Here is a 17,339-nt window from a genome sequence, read left to right on the forward strand (position 1 = left end):
ATTTTTCTTTTATTGACTGGCTTATTTCACTTAGCATAATGCTCTTCATTTCCATCCAGGCTGCTGCAAATGTTAAGAATTCCTTCTTTTTTATAGCAGCATAGTATTCAATTGTGTAGATGTACCATAGTTTTCTGGTCCAGTCATCTGCTGACGGGCACCTAGGCTGTTTCTAAATCTTTGCTATTGTAAATTGTGCTGTTATGAACATAGGGGTGCATATATCATTTCTGATTGGTGTTTCTAGTTTCTTAGGATATATTCCTAGAAGTGGGATTATTGGGTCAAATGGGAGTTCCATTTTTAATTTTTGAGGAAACTCCATACTGTTCTCCACAGTGGCTGCACCAGTCTGCATTCCCACCAGCAGTGCACGAGGGTTCCTTTTTCTCTGCATTCTCGCCAGCACTTGTCCTTTGTTGATTTGTTGATGATTGCCATTCTGACAGGTGTGAAATGGTACCGCATTGTCATTTTGATTTGCATCTCTCGGATAATTAGTGACTTTGAGCATGTTTTCGTATGTCTCTTGGTCTTCCTTCTGTCTTCTTTCGAAAAGTATCTATTTAGGTCCATTGCCCATTTTTTTTATTGGGTTGTTTATCTTCCTTTTATTGAGTTGTATGAGTTCCCTGTAATATTGGAGATTAAAGCTTTATCAGTGATAACATTTGCAAATATGTTCTCCTATACAGTGGGCTTTCTTGTTGTTTTGTTGATGGTTTCTTTTGCGGGGCAAAAGCGTTTTATTTTGATGTAGTCCCGTTTGTTTATTTTCTCTTTAGTTTCCATTGCCCTAGGAGCAGTATCAGTGAAGAAATTGCTTCGGCATATGTCTGAGATTTCTCTGCCTGTGGATTCTTTTAGTATTTTTATGGTTTCCCGTCATGGATAGGTAGAATCAACATCATTAAAATGTCCATACTACCCAAAGCAATCTATAGATTCAATGCACTCCCCATTAAAATACCAACGGCATATTTCACAGACATAAAAAGAACTCTCCAAAAATTCAGCTGGAATACAAAAAGACCCCGAATAGCCACAGCAATCCTGAGAAAGAAGAACAAAGTATGAGGGATCTCAATACCAGATTTCAGACTGTATTACAAAGCCACTGTTCTCAAAACAGCCTGGTACTGGCACAAGAACAGGCATATAGACCAATGGAATAGAATAGAGAACCCAGATATTGACCCAAACCACTATGCTCAATAATTATTTGACAAAGGAGGCATGAACATACAATGGAGTCAAGACAGTCTCTTCAATAAATGGTGTTGGGAAAATTGGACAGATACATGCAAAAAAATGAAACTAGACCACCAACTTATACCATACACAAAAGTAAACTCAAAATGGATAAAGGCATTTAGTTTTCTTAATCATTATTTGTTAAGTCTCTAACTAATCATCTAATTTTTTAATATGTTCTGTTGATTTGAGAGAGGGAGGGGGAGGGGGGAGGGAGGGAGGGAGGGAGGGAGGGAGGGGGAGGGACATCCATGCAAGAGAGAAACACCAATTGGTTGCCTCCCATACATTTTCCGACCAGGGTTGGAACCCACGATCTAGGCATGTGCCTTGACCAGGAATCAAGCCAGCAACCTTCTGTATACAGGATAACTCTCCAACCAACTGAGCACACGGGCCAGGGAAATCATCTAATTTTACTTGTGGGGAAAAAAAACCTTTTTCTCCCCCTGGGATGTCACTCTCATGTTCTTTTTTAAATATACCAATCTAGTTTATAGATCAGCTGTTACAAAATTCTGGATGTGTGATACAGTCTTCTTGCTTTTTCATTCTTGAATACATCACATTCAAATACTGAATTAAAGTCTTTGCTTATTTGACATATATATTATAAGCCTTGTTTATTAATAGGCTAACTTAAGTATTATATAGTATATGCTAAATATGACAATTTACTGGAAACTAATTAAAATATTACTGCTAATTGTAACAATTAAATAAGTTACTATAGCTTATTGAGTGCTTACTTTTAAGTGCCAGATACTAAGATATTGAGATTATATTAAGATATTTCATATATTAATTTATTTAAACCTCTCAGAAGTTATGAGGTAAATGGTGTTATTCCTATTTTACAAGTTAGGAAGCTGAAGCAGTGGAAGGTCACTCAGCTAGTATGGCAAAGTGCTGGAATGAAATCTAAGAAATTATGGACCTGCCACCATCATAGTTATGATTCAGTGGTGAGCCAGGCATCCTCTTGAGTGCTGAAAGAATCTGCTTCTCTGGAATTGACAATCTCTTTTGCAGGCACCTGAGATGGGCCTTCTAGAGAATACCGTTTGTCTTTAGTGCATTGCCATATATTCTCCAGTTCAGTTCAGTTAGCCTGTATTGAGCAGTTCCTATGGGCAAGTGCTGTTGCTGTAGTAGTCACTAAGAAACCCAGGTATAGGGTAATGTGATAGTGGCTCAAACAGACTACAGAAGCCCAGAGAAGTAGATTAATTCCATGCCATGGGGTCCTAGTAGAGATGTCATTTTAACTGTTTCTTTAAGGAGAAGTTAGTAGAAAGAGAATAATAGACCAAATTTCATTAGGGGAAATGACATTAGGAGATTTATTTGACACTTGTCTGAAGAAAAAGGAGGTGGGGAGAATGAGAACAATACTGAAATAAATGGCTGGGTGGAGGGATGCGATTTGATTTCTGACACCCGTGCTGAAAGCTGTCTTCTATTGAAGACTTCTGCAGAGAGGAGATGCTTATAAGCTAGATGCTGCCAGTGTCTGTCACCACCTTAAAAGTAATCCTTCCTTCTGATCACCTTCCCGAATCCTTCACTTTACTTTCTGCAGTTGCTACAAAAATACTAAACATGTTCTGTCTCTCTCCAATGATTATACAAATCACTTATTTGTTTTATAAGACGATTTAAGTAATCTGTATTAAAACATCAGAAAGAATTGAGAAGTCAAGAGCTTTTGAAAACTGCATGTTCCCTTCCTCTCAGTACTCTATTAATGTAAAGTTTGTGTTGTTTTTTTTTTTATGTGTGTGCCTGTTTTATTTTGATTTTCTGTTAGGGGAGTTTGAGGATTTTAAATGCATTAAGCTTTTACAATTTAAACTTTACTCTTACCCATTTTTAGTTTAGTGAACAGTTGAGCAATCTCTCAGCCTCTGTAAGAGCTATAAAAGGCACACAATTGTAGCTACTGCCCTCAGGAAGCTTAAGTTGCATTTGAGGAGAGAACACAACCTTTTACTGGTAAGAAAGCCTCTAGAGGTAAAAATAGATGTTTTCTGTGCTACCTCCCTGTTCTCCTTTGCTCAAGTATATCAAACAAGCAATCATACTTCCTTGTTTTCAGGCCCTTCCCACCTGTACCCCCCTCCACTTCAGTTTTGGTGTATTCTAAACAGTGAAGCCTTTCTCAAAGCCACATACCCATTTAACACTTCATCCTTTGTTCACTAACCTTTGGTGATGCTCTCTATAATACTTAATTGTATTTGCTTGTGTACTTTTCTTTCTCCCTCATTGAAGAAAGAGCCTTGGACTTAAGGCTTACTCATATATGTTGGGGATTGATAGCAATTTCAGAAAAGAACAACAGGTTTGGGAGGGACATTGATATGTTTAGAATTGAGTTTGCTGTGCTGCAAGATATTCCAATGGAGATGTCTGTTAACAGTGGAAAAAAATGGGCCTGGAGCTTGATCAAGGCATTAGATGTAGGTCACGACATGACATGGTATGAGCTGCCAAGAGAGAGGTTGTAAGGAAGAGTGATAACCTCATTTAGGGTGTGGAAAGATTTAAAAAGCTAAGGAATGTGGGCTGACAAGGATTAGTTAGAGACCTGTGAGAACTAATCCTATCTAATAAAAGAGTAATATGCAAATTAACCATCACTCCCCTACACCCACAAGCCATGTCCACCAGCCAATCAGGAGCAAGTATGCAAATTAACCCAACCAAGGTGGCCGCAGCCACGGAGTGAGCAGGAGGCTTGGGTTTCCCCAGCAATGGAGGAAGCCAAGCTTTCCGCACATCCTGGCCAGCCCAGGCCTCCACTCAAGGCTACAAAGTTTAAATTATAGAAGATAAATAAATCCCAGATACCAGGGCCTCTGCTTGGGTCGCTGGGGGGTGTGGCCGGCCTGCAAACCACCACAGGCCCCTCACCCAGGCCTCCTCACGCCCCAAGGGAACCCCCACCCTGATCCAGGACACCCTTCAGGGCAAACCAGCTGGCCCCCACCTGTGCACCAGGCCTCTATCCTACCTAATCCTCCTATCTAATAAAAGAGTAATATGCAAATTGACTCCAAGACTCAAAATGGCCGCCCCCAAGTGGTCAAAGATGGTTGCCTCCATGTGGACACAGGATGGCTGCCACAAGATGGCCTGCAGGGGAGGGCAGTCGTGGGCAGTTAGGGGTGACCAGGCCAGCAGAGGAGGGCAGTTGGGGGAGACCAGGTCAGCAAGGGAGGGCAGTTGGGGGGGGGACCAGGACTGCAGGGGAGGGCAGTTGGGGGTGACCAGGCTGGCAGATGAGGGCAGTTGGGGGAGACCAGGCCAGCAGGGGAGGGCAGTTGTGGGCCATCAGGCAAGCAGCGAGGGCAGTTAGGGGTCACCAGGCCTGCATGGGGAGGGCATTTAGGGGTGACCAGGCTGGCAGGGGAGCAGTTAGGCATCAATCAGGCTGGCAGGGGAGTGGTTAGTGGGTGATCAGGCTGGCAGGCAGAAGTGGTTAGGGGCAATCAGGAAGGTAGGCAGGCGAGCAGTTGGGAGCCAGCAGTCCTGGATTGTGAGAGGGATGTTCGACTGCCCGTTTAGGCCCAATCCCAGTAGGGTAGTCGGACATCTCTCGAGGGCTCCTAGATTGGAGAGGGTGCAGGCTGGGCTGAGGGACACACACCCCCATGCATGAATGTCGTGCACCGGGCCTCTAGTTAAGTGATATGGGTAAGAGGGAACAGTACTGTCAAATGACCCAAAGTGTATATATAGGAGGATGAGGACCGAGAAGCTTGAGATTATTGATCCACCAGAGAGACAACTCAGAAGTGTGAGAATGGATCCAGCTGGCTAGTGGACTGTCAGAAAGAAGCATTGAAGATAGACCTTTTTAAGTGGTGTGGGAAAAGGCAGCGGAAAGGATAACTTATTTTAGTTAACACAGTCCAGGAGAGGTTTGTTATTTGGGGTAGAATGTATCTGAATATTGCTTAAGTGAAGTAAAGGAACCCGTATGAAGTGGTGGTGGTAACTTGTAATGGCAGTCAAGGAAATTCGGTCTTGAGGTAGGCTTGAGTAGCCTGCATAAAGATGAGAGTAATTCAGGAAACTTGGAATAGAAAGAGGAACATGCTAGTAAGTTAGAGATGTGTTGGTGGATGGTTTATGACTAAGGACAATAAATTTCTAATGGAACTAAGAACTCACTTTTATACATTTTAATCAACATTGCTCAGCCAGATGTTATGTCATTTCAGGGGTAGCCAATTAACCAGATGGACACAGTAGGAGGATGAAAGAGCAAGTGAGACATAAGAGTAAAACTGAAGTTTCTGACCATTAGGAAGTTAGCTTTTTTAGGGAGGCAAGTATTATCAGAAGGGATCTTGACTGCCTTTGAACCTAGAGGTCAGAATCTATATATATATAAGCCCAGCGACCAAACAGTGGAAAGACTGGTCACTATGATGCTCACTGCAGCGGCCAACCGGCCCGATCCAGGCCCCGATCGGCCCTCCCCCCAGCTGGTCCCACCCCCGATCAGGCCCCCCAACCTCCTGTGGCCCCTCCCCCTTGCTGGCCAGCCCCCCCATAAGCCCCGATTGGGGGGTGGTGGCAGTCCCCCGATAAGCCTCAATCGCAGGTCAGGCTGAGGGACCCGACCTGTGCATGAATTCATGCACTGGGCCTCTAGTGTATCTATAAGATTCTGTATAAATAAAGAGAAACAAAGAGAGAGAAGGTGTGCCAGAGAGGAAATGTTGAAAATAGAACCATTTCAAGTGATGACTTTTGATGTATGGCTCTACTCTTGATAGCAGTCACAGTACAAATCAAAGTCTTGGAATGAAAATTAGGAACTGTGAAACCAGAATGTTTAAAGGATCATCAATATGATGGGATGGAGTGGTTATGCCTCAGCACATCCCCTAATGTCCATTGTTTGCACTTTGTTGAGTTAACTATAAATAGAATTCTTGCCTCAATATCTTCTTAAAGTGTAGCTTACCTTATTTTCAACCAGACCCTTTGAACGTGTTGCAAGAGTATTGATTTACTGAGCTGTTCTTTAGTAACCACAGCTGGAAATACAAAAGATGATCAGCTATCAAACTGTATAAATAAAGAAAAAGGAGATAGAGAAGTGGAAAATGTCTTCTGCTCATAATTCTGTATTGGTTTAAATATTGAATATATAATCCTTGAAATCTAGAATTTTTAATTAAGAAAACAGGAAGCTCATGGTAGATTTACAGGTAAGAGTTATGCCTCCCTAAATATTGCCAACTTTATTTTTATGAGCTCACTCAGTGACATAATGAGCATCCTGTTTCCTTAAGCATTTAAATGTAGGTTCTTCTGAACTGACAGGATAGAAGCTCTTCAGAACTGAGTAGGCTGATAGAGCAGCTGGTGTGACACTCAAGTGTTCATACTGCCTTCTAGCTTCTGAACAGAAGGGGGGAAAACAACAGTTTTAATTTAGAAATCTCTTAACTATAGCTGACATTCTCAAAACCATTGAGCCTGGAAAATGATAGAACATTTAGTTCACATATTTAACTGAAGATATATTATGCTCTTTTTTTTTTTTTTTAATCCTCACCCAAGGATATTTTTCCATTGATTTTTAGAGAGAGTGGAAGAGAGAGGGAAAGAGAGAGAAATATCAATGTGAGAGAAATACATCGATTGGTTGCCTCCTGCACGTGCCCTGACCAGGGCCCAGGCTCGGGAAGAGCCTGCAACTGTGGTATGTGCCCTTGACTGAAATCAAAACCGGGACCCTTTGGTCCAAAGTCCGAGGCTCTATCCACTGAGCCAAACCAGCTAGGGCTATAATATGTTCTTTTATTTGGTGGTAAGCTGCACAGGATAGGATTAATTTTCTTTATTTTGGAGCTTTTAAAGTCTTTTCTTTTACTGGGAAACTATTATTATTAGGTTAAAAGTTTCTAAAATGTCTAAAGAGAATAATAGAATAGGAGGAAAACAGGGTAGTTTAATTTGGGGGAGAGCAGAAGGTGGGTTTCTAAGTTATAATTTTCTGTTAAATGTGTTAAAATTGAATACTTTCAGGCATTAAAAATCACTTTCAATATGTCCAAAATGTAGCCATATATGAGCCTCCACATTTCTTACTTTAAATGAAGGAAATTATTTGCAGTATTTATCCTATCTAATAAAGAGGGAACATGCTAATTGACCATCACACCCTCACAAAGATGGCGGCACCCACAGCCAATAAGGAGGGAATATGCTAATTGACTGCCACACCCTCAAATATGGCGGCACCCACAGCCACAAGATGGTGGTGCCCAGTCCCCTCAGCACTGCCAGGGCAGCAGGTGCGCAGCATCGCCGGGCCCGCCCCCAGTCGGTTCCAGCTACTCCACACACCTGCCTCCGGAGTCCCCCAGTCCCCTTAGCCTCCCAGGTCCCGCCCGAGGTGCAGGCAAGCCTCGGATGGTGGCTGCCCGAGGCTCAGGTAACCAGGGCCGGCCAAGGCTTGCACTGTCGGCAGTGGCAGCAGCAGAGGTGTGATGGGGCATCACCTTCCCCTGATTGCCAGGTCACCTCCCACCCCTGAGGGCTCCCAGACTGTGAGGGGGGCAGGCTGGGCTGAGGGACACCCCCCCCCCTCATGCACTGGGTCTCTAGTATAATATAAGGTTTTGAGTAAAAAACATTAATGTACTTGCTACTAAACATCAAAACAATTTAAAGTAACATCTCAGAGTATTTTTAGAATATGATCTGCTTTCAATTATTTCTGCAAATTAGGAACAGCAAAGTAACCATGAGTAATTTGCTAATGTTGTTGTCAGGAAATTTTGGATTAAGGTGATAATCCAACAGTTTGTTCCTTAGTCAGAATTCAAGGCACACTTTTTAGCTACAACAGTGTGTCTCCAGACCAGTAGCCTCAGCACCACCATCACCTGAGAAGTTGTTAGAAATGTAAATGAGTGTACTATACCTCAGATCTGTTGAGTTGAAACTCTGGGGGTGGGGCCCAACAATCTGTTTTTGAGGAGCTCTTCTGGTGATTCCGATGCAAGCTGAAGTTGGGGCACCACTGATCTGTATAGTATGTAGAATTCATACACAAATGATTTTTAGTTATCCAATATGTGCCTCAGCACTTTAAATTTTTCTGGTTGTGGTAAATTGAGAGGTTGTGTTTTTTGGCTCTGTAAGTACAACCTTGCAAAGTTAGGATAACTTTTCAAGAGTTATAGGTGACATCAGTGTTTGAAATAAGATAATTCTGACTGACTTGACCATAAAACAAGAATGTCTATAGTGAACTTCAAGGTCTGTGTTTGGGATCATTCACATGAAAATTTTATCACATACTCTGCCTAATAAAGTACTTTGCTGGCATAAACAAATAATCTGTGCTGGAAATGACAGTTAATCAAAAGCAAGAGTAATTGTCTTACAACCCCAGGGAGGAGGATGAATCACCAATTTCTAGAACCTGTTCTGCTTTGGGCTAAACATATTCCTTTATAAACTCAAGGGGAATAGGAGCTGTGTGTGGGCCTAGGACAAGGAAACCAGGTGGTTTTATTCACACTTTCACTATCCAGACTGCTGTAGCGTCGTTTCATCATTTTAATTAAATTGTGAAATTCTAAAATATGAGAGAATCAGAAAAAAAAATAAACCTTGTAAAGGGACATGCAGATACATTTTTACTATCATCTGTAACCTGATCTCATGCTTGCTGACTAAAAACAGATGAAAACAGAAAACAATTGTGGTCATGATTACAGTGCCACCCAACCCCTCCCCCTGACTCCCTTGACAGTTATTCAAGAAGAGGAACAAGCAGTGGAAAATGAGAACAGCCAGAGATGACAGTGTGCTGGGAACAAGAGTCAAGCATCAGAGAAATTAAGGCAACAGAACATTTCAAGAGTGAGGGAGTAGTTAGCAGTAACAAAGGTTGCCTGTAGGTCAGATAAGAGGGACTAAATGTGTCCATTAGATACAGGACCAAGAGGAGTCAGTGGTCACCTTGAAGACTAGTTTCAGAGCAGCACAGTAGAAGCTAAGCTGAAATGTGTTGATCTGTGAGTTGGAGATAAAGTAGAAATAGCAAATTTCAGAGTGGACGATAACTGCCTTAACTGGGTAAGATTTTTATTTATTATTTAGACCTAATTGCTCACTTTATTATGATTGATCTGGTATCATTTTAATTTAGTATGGATAAGCCTAACAAATTATCTCTTAAGTAAATGTATCATTTCCTCCAGGGTTTTTAAAACTCAGCCTTCTTACTTTGTATAGCCTCAAGGATCTAGAACCCTGGTTAAAAACTATTGTCATGTAGCAGTCATTGTATAATTCACTTGAAAATCAGAAATACCTTTTAACTTCTTTTGTCTAAAGGGATTTAAAGGAAAGTTAAGTTTATGTATCTTGCACACTAAAATGGTTTGAAAACCGCTTGAATGCTATGACTTTCTCTTAACTCACTACATGCCTAGCATATTGTTTTAAATATAGGGTTATGAGGTTTGGTTTTGCTCAGCTGTTTGGATTGTCATTGTTTACTATTGTAAACCTGTCTTTCAAATTGGTTTTTGGCTTAAGATTTAAACAGAAACATTTCTATTCAATAAACATTAAACCTCCTATATTCCAAACAGTGCTGAGGTTAAAAATGAATGACACAAATCTTGCCTTGAGATCATAGTTCATTGAAGACAGAGAGGTAACAAATCATTGCAGCTGTGTGATAAAAGATATACCAGTGGTCGGTCGGCAAACTGCGGCTCTTGAGCCACGTGCAGCTCTTTGGCCCCTTGAGTGTGGCTCTTCCACAAAATACCACGTGCGGGCACGCACGTACAGTGCGATTGAAGGAGTACCCTAATTAAGTTAATAACAATGTACCTACCTATATAGTTTAAGTTTAAAAAATTTGGCTCTCAAAAGAAATTTCAATCGTTGTACTGTTGATATTTGGCTCTGTTGACTAATGAGTTTGCCGACCACTGAGCTATACCATTTTCATCTCATGACACACAAACTAATTACTACCATTTTGCCACACACTAAAAAATATATTTTTGGCCAATCTGACCCAAAAAGTAGGTATGATTTTGATTCATTCGCACTGGACTGCTATTGTTGTGTTGGCTATTGCCATTTTTTAAAATTTGACAGTGTAAGGTTAGAAATGTCAGTGCCTCTCACTAAAGAGTAAGGTTTTTCGTGGTTTAAAAATTGTTGAGGCACACTGGGTGAAAATCGCTACAATGGAAGAACAAATTGGTGCCTCCACTATTCTACCTGTTTCCCACCCTGAGAGATTTGCTGACATGGTCATCTAAATTTATTACTGGCATCAGCTGTAACTTGCCCTTCAAAGCATTGTATTTAGTGTCTGCGTTGGGGAGAGTGTAGTAGGTGAAAAAGGGAATTGAGGGGAGTGGGACTAATTTTAGTCCACATACAGTGAATAGTATTCATGATCCTTTGAGACTAATCAGGCATTGGAGACAGTGCTTATTTTCCTGCTTTATCAGTTCTATAAAATAAATCCTGTTTGGTGACTTTAATCTTGTTTTATAGGTATTATTCTTTACTCGCTTAATAAAAATTACTTTCTAAACAAGCTTTATAGTGTTTATGCTTTTTTATGCACTATGTACTATATGCTTTTTTTTTAAGCCCCACTTAAAAAGTGAAAGATGTGAGTTCTGACTAATATTAAAATTGAGTTATTCATTCATTGGTTCTTTGGAGTGTTTTAATAAAATAATTTGAACATAATAAAAGTTTGTAAAAAAAAAAAAGTCCCTACCATTCATTGATATACATTATATTAGAAATACATTAGATCAGTCTGCTCTTTCTGCCATTAGAGTGAGATATTACACTCCAGTACTCATATTTAGTGGTTTATAGTACATTTTATTAAAAATTATTTTAATGTTCAAAGATTTTTAAATTATAGGTGTGAAACCAGATATAAGGGTGGGTTGTTGGTTTGTTTTTTTGTCTTTTAATCTGCAGAAAGTCATATTAGAACATTGAAATATCGTAGTATCTCTTGCTAGGGTGTGGAGATCAAAGGTGGAAAAGGCATGATTTTGCCTTTAAATAAGCTTTCAATATAATGGGCCTAAATCTTGGCTTAGTTATGTAATAATTGTACTGTCCAACCCCCCAAAGGGGTATTTAAGGTGGTGAGTTTCAGTTGTCCACACTAACTGTTACTGCTAGCATCTAGTTGGGCGGGGTGAGCTGAGTTTCTTAATTTATGAGATAGTGCTCTCTGTCAATAGCAGCCGCAATGAAACAGCTGTCTTCTCACAACTGCTTGTCTACAAAGGAAGTTGAATAAATTTGTTGTTATTGTTAATCCTCACCCAAGGATTTTTTTCCCATTGATTTTTAGAGAGTGGAAGGGAGGGAGAGGGAGAGAGAGAGGGAGAGACAGAGGAAGGAAGGGACGGGAGGAGGCAGGTAAAGAACCACCAATGTGAGAGACACATCGATTGGTTGCCTCCTGTACTCCACCCTACCCCAGCTGGGGAAGAATCTGCAACCCAGGTACTTGCCTGGACCAGTAGTGGAACCCTGATGACTCTGATGCTCAGGCTGCTGCTCTACCACTGAGCAACACTGGCCAGGGTCGAAGTTGAATTAATTTTTATGTTGAAAGAAAAAAAAAAGAAACTAATAAAATGGAGATTTCTTGAGTGTTCATTTTTAAAATGCTGCAGTCAAAGACTACTTTTTAGCTATTGGTCCATCAAATTGTACATCTAACAGCTAGGGTGTTGGTATTTATTTGAAGTACAATGCCAGTTATTTCCCTGATTGTAAGCCCCCTTAAAACCTATCCACTGTTATGATTTATCCCATGATTTAAATGTTCATCTTTTGCTCTTTTTAATGATTTGTGAGTATTTAATGCTTGCTTTCTTTTATTACAAGCATCTGTATTCTTTTTGGAAGCAGATGATTATGAGTGGTTGGTTTTAATGGCTATAACATGAGCAATTGCATGTAATCTCCAATATCCCTTTTAGCTATTAAATTCTTTGATTCTTTTGTAACCTTTTTTTTTAACAGAATGATGAATTTTTAAAAACTTATGTTTAATATTTTATTTTGATTTAGAAACTTAAATAATATACACTGAGTGGCCAGATTATTATGATCTCTAAACGCATAATAATCTGGCCACTCAGTGTATATCCTCTATAATAAAAGGCTAACATGCAAATTGTCCCCTCGACCAGGAGTTCGACCAGCAGGCAGGCCAGCCAACCGGCCATGTCCCCTCCCCCTGGCCAGGCTGGCTGAACCCCGCCCATGCACGAATTCATGCACCAGGTCTCTAATGTGTGTGTGTGTGTGTGTGTGTGTGTGTGTGTGTGTATTAAGTGGCCAGATTATTATGTGTTCAGAGATCATAATAATCTGGCCACTCAGTGTGTGTGTGTGTGTGTGTGTGTGTGTATTGGTTGATTTCAGAAATGAAAGATAGGGGGAGAGAGAGATAGAAACATCATTGGTCAGCTGACACCTCCTGCATGCCCCACCCTGGGGATTGAGCCTGCAACCTGGGCATGTGCCCTGACCAGGAATTGAACAGTGATCTCCTGGTTCTCCAGGTTGATGCTCAACCACTGAGGCACTCCGGCTGGGCTTGATTTAGAAACTTTTAAACAATTACTCTCTTAAGTGAATGAAAAAAGCTATCTTTAGAGGATTTTTTTAAAAAACACACCTGGATCTATAATTTGTGGTCCCATGGATTAAGAAATTTTGTAAATATTAATTTAAAAAATTTTACTGAAATATGTAATAATAGATCTAGTAAATAGAAAATTGGCTTAACACTTAAATGAAAATCCAAGACTTTTTATTGAGCTGTTTCTGTTTGCATGTCTTAAAAGAACTGTTTGAATTTTCTTGGGAAAGAATATATGAAATCAAAAGTAACTTCATACACTGAAGTAGTTATAAAATCTATAAACATTAGAAAATTGAGTACAATTTGAGCCTAGAACTTTTTAGGTTTTGAATTTTCATTCTGAACTAGAGGCCCGGTGCATGAAAATTCATGCACTGGAGTGGGGGGGTCCCTCAGCCCAGCCTGACCCCTCTCACAGTCCGGGAGCCCTCAGGGGTGGGAGGCGACCTGGTGATCAGGGGAAGGCGGTACCCCATCACACCTCTGCTGCTGCCACTGCCGGCAGTGCAAGCCTCAGCCGGCCCTGGTTACACGAGCCTCGGGCAGCCCTGGGTGGCTGGACAGCCGCCATCCAAGGCTTGCCTGCACCTCGGGCCGGCCCTGGGAGGCTGGGGGGCTGAGGGGACTGGGCACCGCCAGCTTGTGGCTGTGAGCGCCGCCATCTTTGAGGGCAGTCAATTAGCATATTCCCTCCTAATTGGTTGTGGGGCAGCCAGCTTTGCAACGGTGTGAGGGTCAATTAGCATATTCCCTCTATTATATAGGATTGGGAGTGATTTGAAAAAAATCAATATTACTTGAGAATCTTTAGTCAACTCAGAGAACATTTTAAGAGACTAGTGAAAGTTTAAATAAAAGGATTGGTTTCTAGTAAGTAAGTTACTTTTTATTTATATCCAGTTTGTCTAAATTTAGGGTTGAAATTAATCAAATGACTTTCCTAAGCTTATGGCCACAATTGCTATATCTTCAAATTAGATGGTATATTTCAATCTTATATACAAAAAGAATAACTTTTCTTGTCTGGGGTATTTTGTTTCTGAAGTAATCTTACCTGAAAGCAAAACAGGATTGATGGAGAATGAGGTGCTAAACAGGAGGTCAGTTGTATACATGTATAAAGCATGCTTACTGCAGATTAGGACCAACGTTGTTACCTTTTAAAATAGGAATGGATTTTTAAAGATTAAAATCGTCACAAAAGGAATGGGCTGTCTTCAGGTGTTAACACTCTTCCATACATTCATTTAGTATCTTGCTTGATCCACTGTCTAGGGATAGGGAGTTCTCACAGACTGAGGGATCTTCTGTTAATCAGCAGTCTCCAGAGAAACAAAACCAATAGGAAATATACATACTAGTATACCAGTGATTTATTATGAGGAAATGGCTCAGGCAGTTATGGAGGCTGAGAAGTCCCAGTATCTATCTGCCTGCCAACTCCAGCCTAAAGACCTAGAAAAGTTAGTGGTTGAGTTCAGTCCAAGTCTGAATGCCTGAGAACCAGGGAAACCAATGGTATAATTTCCAGTCTGAGGGCAGGAGATGGATGTTTCAGTTCCAGCTTTCAGGCAGAGAATGGGTGTGAAATCCCCTCTCTTACTCTATTTAGGCCCTCAATGGATGGAATGATACCCACTCACATTGGAGTGGGCAACCTGCTTTACTTAGTCTACCTATTCAAATGCTAATCTCATACAGAAACTACCTTACAGATACTACCTGAAATAATGTACTAATATAGCGAGATATCTGGGCACTCCTAATCCAGCCACATTGACTTAAAATTAACTAATATAGACCCATTCCAATTTTGGATAACTTGTTACAGAGTTCTGCCTTACCCAAATTCTACCTCTCCGTAACTTTCATTTCATTCTATTTGTGCCCTCCAGTACTCCACAGAATATATCTAGTCACATTTATACACTATAAAATTTCAAATGTTTGAAGATAGCTACCATAAGTCATATTCCTCCCATAGACTAAATTCCTTCTAGTTCTTCAGTGGACTGCTTTTCTGATTCTTCAACATTTTCCTTATTATTCATTACTTCACAGAATTTGTTTCATGGTGATTCAGACCTGACCAATGCAAAGTTTAGTGGGCCTGTTATCTGTAATACAAATAAAATTTGTTGTCTCTCGCCCTAACCGTTTGGCCTGTGGACTGAAGGGTCCCGGGTTTGATTCCAATCAAGGACATATGACTGGGTTGTGGGCTCGATCCCCAGTTGGGGGCATGCAGGAGGCAGCCAATCAATGATTTACTCTCATCATTGATGTTTCTACTCTCTCTCCCTCTCCCTTCCTCTCTGAAATCAATAAAAAAATATATTAAAAAAACAAAGTTGGTGTCTCTCCTTTATTCATTAGTCCTTCTCCCTCCCACTCCCTTCCTCTCTGAAATCAGTATATTGAGAGAGAGAGAAACATCAATGATGAGAGAGAATCATTGATCTGGTGCTTCCTGTTTGCCTCCCCACTGGGGATCAAGCCCAGAACTGGGCATGTTGTGCCCTGACCGGGATTCAAACCGTGACCTCCTTGTTAATAGGTTGATGCTAAACCACTGAGCCATACCGGCTGGGCCATTAGTCTTTTTGACATATTCAGTCACCCTATGTTTTATCTGCATAGCAGAGCTTCATTTATATTAGACTGTCATCAAGATTCTCTTTTCCTCTAGGTTTAGAAATATTTCTGTAAACATTCAGAAATGGCTGGGGAATCCCCCTTATGGGAGAGGTATTCTCTATATAATGTATCCGCCAATATTCTTAAATAACAAACAAACAAAAAAAGATAATGTGTACTTACCATTCACTGTGTGCCAGGCTAAGTTCAAATAGTTTTACATATATTAATACATTTAATGAGGTGTGTATTTACTGTTATTGTGTCTGTATTTTGTAGATGAACCTGTAACATTATATTAGGTGTCTTTGTACAAGGCAAAGTGGAATAGGTCTGTTACCTTCCTTTGTTAGTTGTTAGACTCTTGTCATTACTGCCCAAAACAGCTTTGAGGATGGGTGAGGAAAGCACTTACATCCTGTTAATTAACACTGAGGTAATGTATACTGAGCTTTGAGCAAAATGAACCTTTGTCTTTGAATATATACTGTTTATTTTTTATATGTCACAAGAGGCCTGTTGCACAATATTCGTGCAAGAATAGGCCTTCCTTCCCCTGGCTTCGCTCCCGGCCGCCCAGGAGCCTGCAAGTCCCTGCTCCTGGGCCGCCCGGGAGCCGCCAAGCCCTCGCTCCCGAGTGGAGCATTGCTCCTGTAGCTGCCTCCGCCCCCTCCCCCTCATAGCAGGCGTCCCGCCCCACCCGGCCGCTCGACACCTGCATATGCAAATTAACCCGCCATCTTTGTCGGGTTAATTTGCATGCTCATTCCTGATTGGCTGTGGGCGTAGCAGAGGTACGGTCAGTATACATGTTTGTCTATTATTAGGTAAGATAGTTCTACAGTTATCCTATATAATAAAGAGGTAATATGCAAATTAACCCTCACAAGATGGCTGCCTATGACCAGGCCGGCAGGAGGGTTAGTGAGGGATGACCAAACAACTGAACAAGCGGACTGCGTGGGGTGACCAGGCTGGCAGGGAGGTTAGTGAGGGGCAATCAGGCCTGCAGGTGGGGGCAGCTGGGGGTGACCAGGCCAGCAGGGGGGGAAATTGGGGGTGACCAGGCCGACGGGGGGGGCAGTAAGTGGCGACCAGGCCAGTGGGGGGGGACAGTTAGGGGCGACCAGGCCGGCGGGGTGGGTGCAGTTGGGGGCAACCAGGCTGGCAGGGGGGGCAGTGAGGGGTAACTAGGCCGGCGGGGGGGAGCAGTTAGAGGCAACCAAGCCGGCAGAGGGGGCTAGTTGGAGGTGACCAGGCCAGCGGGGGGGGGGGCAGTAAGGGGTGACCAGGCCGGTGGGGGTGGGGCAGTTAGGAGCAACCAGGTCAGGAGGGGGGGAACAGTTAGGGGCAACCAGGCAGACAGGCAGGCAAGCAAGCAATTAGGAGCCAGCGGTCCAGGATTGTGAGAGGAATCCTGGATTAGAGAGGGGTGCAGGCTGGGCTGAGGGGACCCCCCTTCCCCCTCTTCCCACCCCATGTACAAATTTCGTGCACCAGGCCTCTAGTGTTTTTATATGTTTGGAATTAAATTGAGAAATCATACTTCGTACCAATAAGTTTAGCTTCTTGTTGTCACCTTTCTTTCTGGATCCAATTTTGTCATTTGACATATTTGCTGATTTACCTAGCTTCAAGTCATCTATAGATTAGAGAAGTATAACTTCTTTGTTTTCAAGTCACTAAAGTTAGAACAATTAAGAATTAGGAACCCGCCGAAACCGGTTTGGCTCAGTGGATAGAGCGT

At 41.7% G+C, this 17,339-nt stretch overlaps 1 protein-coding gene across 13 annotated transcripts in view; it reads left to right on the top strand.

The window, feature by feature from the left end:
• ATP2B1 (ATPase plasma membrane Ca2+ transporting 1) overlaps positions 1–17,339 on the top strand; it is a 138,201-nt gene that overhangs the window by 50,313 nt on the left and 70,549 nt on the right. The window contains exon 1 of one of the 13 annotated variants that reach the window (XM_080659677.1): positions 9,076–9,369. The exons of the other annotated variants lie outside the window; for them this stretch is intronic. The gene's annotated coding sequence lies outside the window, so the exon portion shown is untranslated. Of the gene's footprint in view, positions 1–9,075; positions 9,370–17,339 lie in introns of those variants that run through there. 13 annotated transcript variants of the gene reach the window in all.

This window comes from Plecotus auritus (assembly GCF_963455305.1).
Source record: "Plecotus auritus genome assembly, chromosome: 3".
Classification (NCBI taxonomy): Eukaryota; Metazoa; Chordata; class Mammalia; order Chiroptera; family Vespertilionidae; genus Plecotus; species Plecotus auritus.